An 11089-nucleotide genomic window follows, 5' to 3' on the forward strand; every position below is an offset into this window, starting at 1 on the left:
GTTTATCGATATTCCTCGTAGTGCTCGGAAAGACAACTACTCTTTGCATTACTTACGCTTTCCCTTCGCTACTTTTGTATGCGTACAATTCTTTCAGCGAACGCATTTTCTCCATGTTAGATTCGTTCAGAAGAAGATCTGTCAACGATATCTCCGACCAAAGTATTGAAGTCATGTTTGACCAGCACAAACGGATGCTAGGCATCGTACGGCAACTGCAGAATGCTTTTTCAGCGCCGTTATTCATTCTGTTCACAAAAGAATTTTTTCATTTATTTCTGTTGCTGTCAGTTCTGATATTTTATACCAAAGTTTTCGGAAACGCAGTGCGTGTAGCAACAGTGACGTGCCTCATGTTGTATAGTATCTGCTCTTTGTATGGAACCATAATTTTGTGTTCACGAATACCCTCTTCGCAAAAACACATCAGAGACATTTATAGAAACATCTACGAAGATCGAATACATTCTAAACGGGTGGAGATGTATTGTAACTCATACACACACAAGCTTTTGAGAGCAATAATCGACAGAGAAGTCATATACATGTCAGCTGGGAATGTGGTAAAAATTATCAATCGCAACATTTTGAAATCGATTGGTGCTTTTGTGACGTATGCTGCACTGATAATCACCCAAGTAAAACAACCTGAGATAACATCTTGTGTGAATGTTAGGAATAATACTTTTAGTGATTCCGGTTGAACTTTGAAGATCGATATCCAACAATAAGACTGTAAATAATTTGGCTAAATAACGCTTATTTCATAAAATATGTTGTTCAGATTTACAAAATTTGCATTTTTTGATGAAAATGCAGTAATTTTAGTTATTTTATATGGTTTTTTATAATTCAATGCAGATATATATTTTTTATTGGAAGCCTTTATTGTTCTTGCCTCTGTGGAGAAGAAAATGGTCACGCAATGTTAAGTGCTATTCTATTATTCACCGGAGCGAGTTAGTTTATTTCGAATTCATTCCCCAGTAACACAGCAGTTTTGGTAGAATGTGGGATCGGTATTGGTCCGACATAGAAACGTTGAAGAAATATTGAGAATGACGGAAATACTTCAGAAATCAATGCACGACCGATATCGAACGATGTTGTAAAAATTACATTTACTCTGCTGCTGCCAACAAATATGTTCCTTTTGTCTGAAATTGTTTTACTCTCATTATAGCAGTCTCTTGCTTTCAAGGAGAATATATATAACTTTTTTTTTTTGCAATTTATCTCATTTGAAATAAAATATCCAAATTTATTAAATTTCGGATTAATTAATTACTTAATACAATAATTACCACTTAATTCTTGTATATAGACTGTGTATCGTATACATGTAACAAAAATTATCAATACTTAATTACTTAATCAAAATTTCCGCTCTCATCATCATCTCGAAATCTCGACTTGTAAAAAACCCGATCCCGATTTTTGATCCCGTAGAACAGCAGTTCTCAACTTTTCTTGACCCACGGAGCCCTTCCCGGTATATAATTTTTATGACGGAGCCCGTAGGCGTATTTTTTATTTATTCATCAAAGTTACTGATTTATTGTTATTATTCAAAAATATTAATAATTATTTTTCTCAAATGTACTGGTTTTTTCCCCTCGAGCTGCTGCGGGTCCCCTGGGAGTTCACACGGAGCCCTTAGTACTCCTGGGAGCATCGGTTGAGAACTGCTGCCATAGAAGATACAAAGATCAGCGAGAGCCAGTGGTACTCAAGAGGGCAACGTCTTCTCAGAAATAAGTCAAGCCGAAAGATCGAGAGTATAAATATTACATAAATATTAATATAATTATATTTCAGTGTTAAAAGTTTATTTTAAAAAATTAATTATAAATGAAGAGATGGCAACAAGTTGAAGCGGAGAAGCTGAGACGAAGAATTGTTTCATAATAAGGTAAGAACTCGTTCATTTCGTTTTTTTATTTTGTTTAACATTGTTTTTGCACAGGCGTCTCAATGATTTCTGGGTCCCAGACTCCAAAGCATTTTGACCTCCCATGAGTCACACGTTCATATACAGGGTGTCCTGTAAGTGTTGATGCTACCTTTATCTCATCAACCGTCCGTCGTAAAAGTATAGTTTCAATTTAAAAAAAATGCTCAAAAGGCGTTCAAAAATTACCCTGTACCAGTTTTGAGAGTGAAAGTACAGTGTGTCACAAAATGTGTACAACGATATCTTTTTTTAGTCAGCAGAGTGTCGTTATATTGAGGTTTCACTGTAATTAATTAATTTTCTGTTCTTTAAATTGCTAATTGATTACACATTCCCTGAATGATAGAGACAGCAAGTTTCAAAAAAATTATCAATTATTAATTAATTATGCTTACGAACGTTTGCATTACGGGCTTTTACCGTGACACATACGAAGGCATATAATTATAAACCTTTTATTTTTTGAACCGTTCGTGATGGAAACATACTTTGAATTAAATAGCATGTTGTATTAAAATAATATGTTACCATGTTAAAAATATCAATTCATAACATGTCTATAGTATATCGATGTCCTTCAGGAATTGCTTCATTGTGGATCAACCTCATTCAATGGTTAGATGAAAATCCAAGAGCATGAAATGCAACAAAAATAACCAAACGGGAGAGAAACCGGTACTAAATTACATACACCATTCATGAACAACGTATGGTCGCGGGCCGAATCCGGCTTTTGGAGCCATTTGATGTGGCCTACGACTTCAAACCTAATTTTGTTGAAATTAAAACAAACGGCACACACATTTATAGATACAGTCGAATCCCATTATAACGAACTCTAAGAGACCAGAGAAATCACTTCGTTATAACGAAATTTCGTTATGAAGAAATTCAAGGTTTTTGCATTGTTCCTATGTAAACTTATCTGGGGGATTAGAAAAGTGTTCGTTAAAACGAGATTTTCGCTTTAATGGTATTCGTTGAAACGGGATTCGACTATAGCTTAATAGGCCAGCGGCAGAATTACAGATCCCTTGAGTCACCCCCGGCACATTTACAGATAACTTAATGGACCAGCGGCACATTTACAGATAACTTAATGGACCAGCGGCAAATTTAAAGACCACTTACGTGGGATTCGACTGTATTACAATTAGTTTCCGAATAATTTTTGTTTCAGTAGCAATTTTTGAAATTTTAGTGCGACATGTATATATGTCCCATTAGCTGTCAAAGGTTCAAAACCTGTGGCATATTCACAGATCATTTGAGTTATCCTCTACACTGTCCCAAATAGCTTAAGTGATCCACGGAAAACTCTTAAGTGACCTGCGGCACAGTTCTCGGCACCCCTCAATGCAAGTTCCCATCTCTTAAGTTACCCATGGCACAGTTCTAGATCATTCAAGTGGCCCGTGGCACATTCACAGATCATTTGACTTATCCTCTGCAAAGTCCCAGACCACTTAAGTGGACGGCGGCACATCTACAGATCACTCAAGTGACCTGTGACATAGCGCTAGAGCACTTAGCGGCTCTCAGTACAGTGATATGGAATTGACCAGGCATACCCCCACGACATAGTCACAGATCATTCAAGTGGCCTGCGGCACATTTCTAGATCGCTTAAGTGGTTCGTGGCACAATTATAGATCGCCCAGGTGATCCGCGAAGCGTTCACAGATCACTCAAGTGACAAGTCTGCAACCTGATGAAGTGGCCCGCATGCTCCTTAAGGTTGAGCACCCTTGGTATACACTTTCCCTAACACAGCCTAGAACCAGACTTTGATCGGATAATGTTCCAGATGACACTCAATGATCTTTGTGTGTGTGTTTGTGTGTCCCGACTTATTCACTATCCAATGACCTTCAGCACAGACTAAAAAAGACAATGAACAAAAGATATTTCCTTTTATTTCTGCAGAGAATTATAAAGATTTAGAACGCGAATTTTTCCAAACAAAATTTCCAAATCCACACAATAGAATTTCCATCCATTGAATTAAGTAGCAAACAATTTCGCGATCAGAAAGTCATCATAAAATGAAAATGGACGAATGATAGGGACTGACTAGACCTACTATAAGAGAGAGAGAGAGAAAAAAAACGTATTGGAAGTAATAAGATAATATCGTTATATAGAGAATTAACTTGCGAAATCCGATGAAATTCAATGACCTCAAAGAAATGGATCGGCAAGAAAACTGTCTTATATTATTATTATTATTATATTAGGGGAGTTACGAGTCGGGGGGGAAAAATGGCTATTGTTGGGAAATCGCATATAACGTGGACATTTTCACTGAATCGAATAAAATTGCCTGAAGGCATTGTTTTTTCTTTGATAGATTATACTTACCACGTGCTTGGATGGGGAGCTTGTTTTGAAACATGTTGTGGGACAAGGCACGATCCGATTCATATCGAGATCGGATTTCGATTCAAGATGGTTCTATCAAGAAACATTCTTTTTTCCCCCGCAAATTCTGTCGACAATATTGGATGATTTTGAGCTTAAGGAGCATACCAAAGTAATTTTGTTTTTATTTGGCAATGTATAGCTGGAAGTGATGCTTATGGGTAAAGGCACGGAACTCCTCAGGCATATGGAAAATGGTGCGCATATTCATTTCTCAGAATTCGTGTGTCTCTCATAGAGTCCCAAAACAAGTGTGGTGAGAGCGTCACCACACCTCCTTAAGGACACAATAGTTGAGTAATAATTCTCCGCCGTGGATGCTTGGATGGCAGTAAAAGTGTGTGGGAGTGAGGGGATATTTTCCCCTTTTCACATCCGGGGTTACTTTAAGAACTTTTTATCTCTTTTTTGGCACCAGTAACTTGATATTCATGTTAGAATGCGATGAACATAGAAGTCATTTACGACATTGACTTGCAAATGGTTTCCGGGTTACTAGTCCATGGTCTAGGAGATTTTCTTAGTGACGTTTCGCCCACATCTGTGGTAGGCATCATCTGAGGTTATTTGGAAGTAAGTCTCCGCGGCAAGCGAGAAAGGCTTCGTGCATCTACTGTCATTGACTTGTTCTCTATATGCACTTCTGAGACTTATCGCCTGCAGAAGAACGGCTTCTTTCTTAGATCGGCTGCAGAAGAACCGCATTGGTTGGCTTCTGTGGATGTATTGTGCGCTAATTGGCTGCAAGTGGTGTCTGGCGGCGATTAGTTGTCGAGGTCATTTTCTCTCTGGCATTCATTGGGAGCACATCTCGACTCTCTACGCCACTGAAGTACCGGGACCTAAGTGGGATGCACCTTCATCGGAAGAAAATCTCCTAGACCATGGCCTAATTACCCGGAAACCGTTTGCAAGTCATTTAACGCCGGGCATGAAAGCCTCAGACAATATTTACGACATTACTTTCCATCGCAAGTATTGTTTGTCTTGACGCGTTTTATCAACCTTCTCATTTTGGCGGTAGAGATTTACGACACCCACTTTTCAACAATGTCCGCATCACATCACAAAAGTATTCTTAATGATCAGAAGCTGATTCTGAATCGCTGTGGACGGTACTTTGATGCGAGCCAAAGGGCCTAGAAGCGGTTAAACGACCTCGTCGAATAACTGTAAATACATTCCCATCCGTATGACTAATGATATTGTAATATGAAGTTACAGTAATTATATAACTAACGTTCATTTCCCGCGAACTAAAAATACTGCCTATTGTTTCTTGTTTGAAAGAAAATATCCAAAGAATGCAAGTAATCCATTGGGGGAAAAAAGTGTTTTCTTGTATATTTTATTTTCGTGTCTTCTCAGAAGAAAGGCGTCAATAGTTGTGATGGAATAAGACAAGTTTCTCTCTCTAGAAGCTTCTATCGTGCCTGGGCGTGCCACGTTTTAGAGACAAACTACTTATTCTACTTTTCTTTACTTAAAGACGTTTCTATTTCTAGAAGCAACACGAAATAGTTATACAAGTAAAGTGTCTATGATATCAAAGACCCTAATTAGAAAATCAGTAGATGCTTATTTTAGTAAAGGTTATACACATGTGTGACAGAGAGGTTAAAGAGGGTCACTCAAGGGTCTTTGAACGTGTTAAAGATATAACCAGAAATTTTCATTCGCTTTGTTTCTTGGCAGCTGCGTAATGTTTATAATTGAATAACAATATCGTTGCTTCGAACTTCCTTCTCTCGAACTTTCCTTATATCAACTGTACTTGATTTATTATTGTTTTCAGTCTTTCCTTTGAAGTCTTTTCTTTAATACTGGGTTTGTGGATGGACAGAGAAAGAAAGGTATGACAAAATAGAATGATATGATACACACCTAAGTCGATAGATTTTACTTTCCTTTATGATACTCTGTGAATACATGTATTATATTTCATTAGTTGGTAATTTTATTTTTAACCTACTATGTGTCCTTTGAATGTGGCTGAAATCGGGTTACCAGAATTTCAACTCACAAATTATGGACACCCACGGCTGACCACAATTCACAGATATTTATTAATGTGGAACGTTCTCTGCCGGTTGTTTCTAATCGGATCGGTGCCAGAAAAATATCAAATAACAAGCAAACGTTGGTAAGTCCCCCGCTTATAACTATAAATTCTCGATATCTTGAAGCAATTTGAAACTCCAGTTTTTTTATTTTCTGCTACTCGAAATAATATCAATTGATGGAAGCACTTTGAGGCATTACTTCATGGATAAAATCATGCCGAGAAAAAATGCTAATTTGGAACCAAAAACGCATGTGGGACCAAATCAAAGTCAAATCCTCTTCCTCTTTTGCACGTATATTGTAATTTAATTTCAATGGGGAACATTTTTTTTTAAACTAATGCTACTAACAGGGACAAGACCTTCAAATGCATTTCATGTACTAATTTAATAGGTGCCACCAAACCAGGCATCAGGCATCTTCATCCTGCGGCTTATATACATCGATATCTCTCTGAGATGTGAAGTGAGGTGTGTCTGATATTTTAATGTTCAATGCGGCTTACGATTTCCGAGGTGCTTCCCAGAATATTTAAGAGTACCTGTTGCTTATGTGCGATTTCGTACTTGGCGAGTACTGATGAGTTCTCCTATAAAATATTGTCATATAAGTTGCAAATGCTGCGTTTAGTTTCTGGTAAATGTCCGAGTAGAAACATGCGTTCTCCTTTGATGGTGAGCTGTTCAATGTGATGAGCTCCAGTTATAGAAATTTCTTGGAAAAATGCCATAAAAACGGAAGCAAACGCTTTGAGAAATTGTATGTCCGATTCCGTAGCTTTTGTATCGACGCTATACGCAACGCTCATTAAATTATTTTCTATGGTCATATTTTTCAAAGTGTGTGCTGCGGCTCCTAGGGGTGTCACCAACGTTTGTCAGAGGCGTTGCAGTGAGATTTTCACATTGATGTGTGGGTCTGTTCGAGACTATTCTGGGTAGTCACAGACAAACAATGACTGAGACTCCCTTACAGCAGGTGGCAAAAGTTCGAGAACCACTGCTCAGTTGGAATCAGCTGAGACAACCAATTAGTGCCGTTATAGCTACGGTGTTCTTATACAACCGAGTTTGACTATATATTCGCGCTAATTTTTATAAATGATACTCATTTCACAAAACAATATTTTCAATAAAAAATTCAGAATCCTACATGAAACCAAATTAATTTGCTGATTAGTCAAAATTGATTAAACACCGATGCTAAATCAAGGGGGAAAAATAAAAGTGTGTGTGTGTTTTTTTTCAATACCGAAGTACATTGAACCAGGAACGTTCCAACACACACACAAAAAGACCAGCTAAAAGAAAAGACCACCAATACTTTCTCCTCGGAAAAGAATCTACCTACGCTTTTCTCTCTCTAAATACATAATACATCTTATAGCAGAACTAAATTAGGAAGTTCTAAAGGTTCAATTCGCGAGTGGGTTTCGGGATGATGACCAGCACAGGTGGAAAAAAAAAAAGACTAGTAACCAGAGCCCTAAGGGTCATCATGTATTCGATGACGAGACAGAAATAATTGAGGATAAAAAGGAGTTTTCGCTTTCTTTTAGTATTTCTCCCATAGCCTCAAGGTCCGAATGACACCATCCATAATAATACCAACAACGACGAATGACCAGACCGCGTTTTTTCCTTTTACTTCAAATTAAAGGGAAAATTAATCTCTCTCATTCTCTCATATATATAATTTCCACGTTTTTTTTTTAAATATTTCATTTCACTATCGTCAGCTCACGTTGAAATCAAAGCCTCGTTAATCAATGGCTTTTTCCTGTACCTTCTCCAAAAAATTCCTAATTTTTCTTTCGAGCAATAATAATTGCTCCTAAGTTTTTTTTTATTATTATATATTATAGTCTTATATAGGGCTATTATTTATGATTGGAAATACGTTTAATCGCTGACGTTAAAAGGGCTATCAGATGGGTTCAAGTGTCACCCCTAATAATACTAGGGTGTATTGAACATGTTCAATTTTTTTTTTTTTTTTTTTTGAAATATAAAATAGTGATATTCCTCTTCCGTATATAACGAATTGATTCCGTTTAGTTATTCTTATGTGGGGTAGATGCAAAAGAAAGAAAAGGGTATTGCCGCGGCCAGAACAATGTCGAAGGTTAAGGAAGTGCGTGGATCGAGTGGGCAGTACGCTCGTTCTTTTAATATTAATTGACGCTATTTGTTTCTTTTTTTTTTCTTCTGTTCCTAAGTTGTATTGTTCTTCCCTCTTCAATTATGAATATAGGGCTTTGGATATCGATTGGTTTTTTTTTTTCTTATGAGCTAAATAACGTGGAAGAATCCGTCTATTCCGGAAAGAACGCCATTTGTACAGGTAAAGACTTGAAGAGAACTAGAAAAACTGTTTTCATTTTAGCTGTTTCATTCATCCATCTGATACATATAAGTAACTTGGTATAATTTTATATAAACATAACGTAACGCTCCGAAGTTCTACCAGGTTCCCATTGGTTCATCAGAAAGAAGCATATACGTAGAGATACCAAGATTGAAACGATCATAAATTATGCCAAAAAGCTCTCACACTGCTATGATTTTCTTCTCAACTCTGAAAATGAACACCTTCGTGAAATCTCCAATTACAATAGCATTGATACTTTTAGACTTGACATGGCTAAAAATTTTCTTGAAATGTCTAGTCCCAATGGTCCGCCTCTGTGACATGTACTTGTATTTTATGGCAAATGTTTCTCTTCTGGTACTGTCAGAACTGATGCACTTCATATGCCATTGCAAATACTTTACGACTTACCCATATTATATTCCGTATTTAACCTCAAGTTGATTATTCATCATTATTTACATATCTTCATTATCATATTCATTAAGCATTAAATTAATCGCATCAATATTAACACGTTGCATCTTCAGCATTTTTCTCATCTATGGTGTGACTTTATCATCATTTATTCATATAGAATCATATTATCACGTATAATCAGTTAGCGTCAATTATCATTAATATATATGTTATCCATTCGTTCCTGTGGAGGTGACTGGTAACTAACTCCTGGGGTGAAGATGTACTTCCAGCTACATTTCTTTTTCAAAATTTTCGCTATATTATAGATTATGTGAGGTGACTTTTAAATTGTCATCAACCCTATTCTCTTATACCAGCCATGGCTTCAATGCACTACTGCATTTAACTGGAAGAGCGATGATGGTGGGGTATGAGTGGTTAACGTTTCATCTACGGCACCCCCGATATACGAAGGTTCAAGGAGCCGAGTTAAATTGTAGCTTCCAATTATTTTTCTTTACTTCTAGACACAAATCGTAGATTATCTAAAATTTGGAACTAAGTGACTTTCGGTGCGGACGGATTATTCCGCTTTCGGTGATAAGTAACAGCATCATTTGCGGGCTATTCCGAGCTTGGTGATAAAGGGTAAAAAATTCGCGGAACATAAAAAAATTATTTCTATCCTTCATTAAAAGTTTTCGATAAATAGCTTTTTTTTAATTCCAAAAGCAGACTTCCAATAGAGTCTTGGCAAAGGTCGTCTCTGGTCCTAAAAATACTGGTCCTTAAAAAAAAAATTATGTTATTAGTTGGAACACGGTGATTGGAAGAGAAAAAGCCTATGAACCATTTGAAGTACCTTCGGAGATACCGTAATACCTGATTGATGTTTCTGTTCAATGACATCACTACAATTACGCCAATCAAAATTCTTTTATGAAGTCTGAAAAGTCATTATGGTAAAAGGAAAGACGCGATCGAAACAAATCATAGGAAGTTATCTGATTCGGCATGTGATTCAGTTCCTTAATTGTAATCTTTAATAACTTCTCACAAGGTTGAATCGATGGCGTTCAAGCCGATATTATCGGTTGATGTTTAATTGTTGTTATAGGGTAATTTAGAATGAAACATTGTTCAATAACGGACTTCTCGTTTTATCGCCAATGTGGCCGTCTATTTTTTCTCAACCCTTTATTTGGCAGTGTAGCTTTCAAGCAAAACGTATTACTTTATTATATTTTGAGCTCATTTCGGCATTGACTCTTCTAAGCAACTCCTAAACATTCGATTTTTTACTTGTGAACTGTTCATGAAGTTTCGATAATTACCAGCAGAATGGCTCAAAGGTACACGTGTCTCCTATTTCTTGATATGCTGAGCAAGCAGGATTTTTGACCCTTCATTTTGGAGGGAAATACATGTGTAGAGGAGCCAGATTGCCACGCATTCTTCAACTATGATAAGAAAGTAAGTTGGTAAACAATAAATGACATTTTTATGCTATTCAAATCTACGTAAATCATATAAATACAGTGTATTCTCTGAAGTGCAACATCCCATATTTTTTTAAAAATCGAAGGGGAGACCAATTTCAAGTTGGAAAACATAAAAAGGCAACCTCAACCAATCACCACTGTGCCGCCAATGGAGTTCGAACCTGGATACTCACGATGAGAGTCTGTTAAATCTAGGGATACCCAGGCCACATCGCCATATAGAAATATCGGTTCATTATCCTCACGGACTATGTACCTCTGGAAATGTTTTTATATATAAAAGCATACATTTTACAAAATGTAATATAACCATAAGAAGTATAAAATCACAATGTACGTATAAAATCAAGTAACTAGATCATGATCTACGTCAGGA

Source organism: Pholcus phalangioides, unplaced genomic scaffold (genome assembly GCF_987345545.1).
Source record: "Pholcus phalangioides strain wild (caught in Gottingen) unplaced genomic scaffold, Ppha-v1.0 ptg000009l_1, whole genome shotgun sequence".
Lineage (NCBI taxonomy): Eukaryota > Metazoa > Arthropoda > Arachnida > Araneae > Pholcidae > Pholcus > Pholcus phalangioides.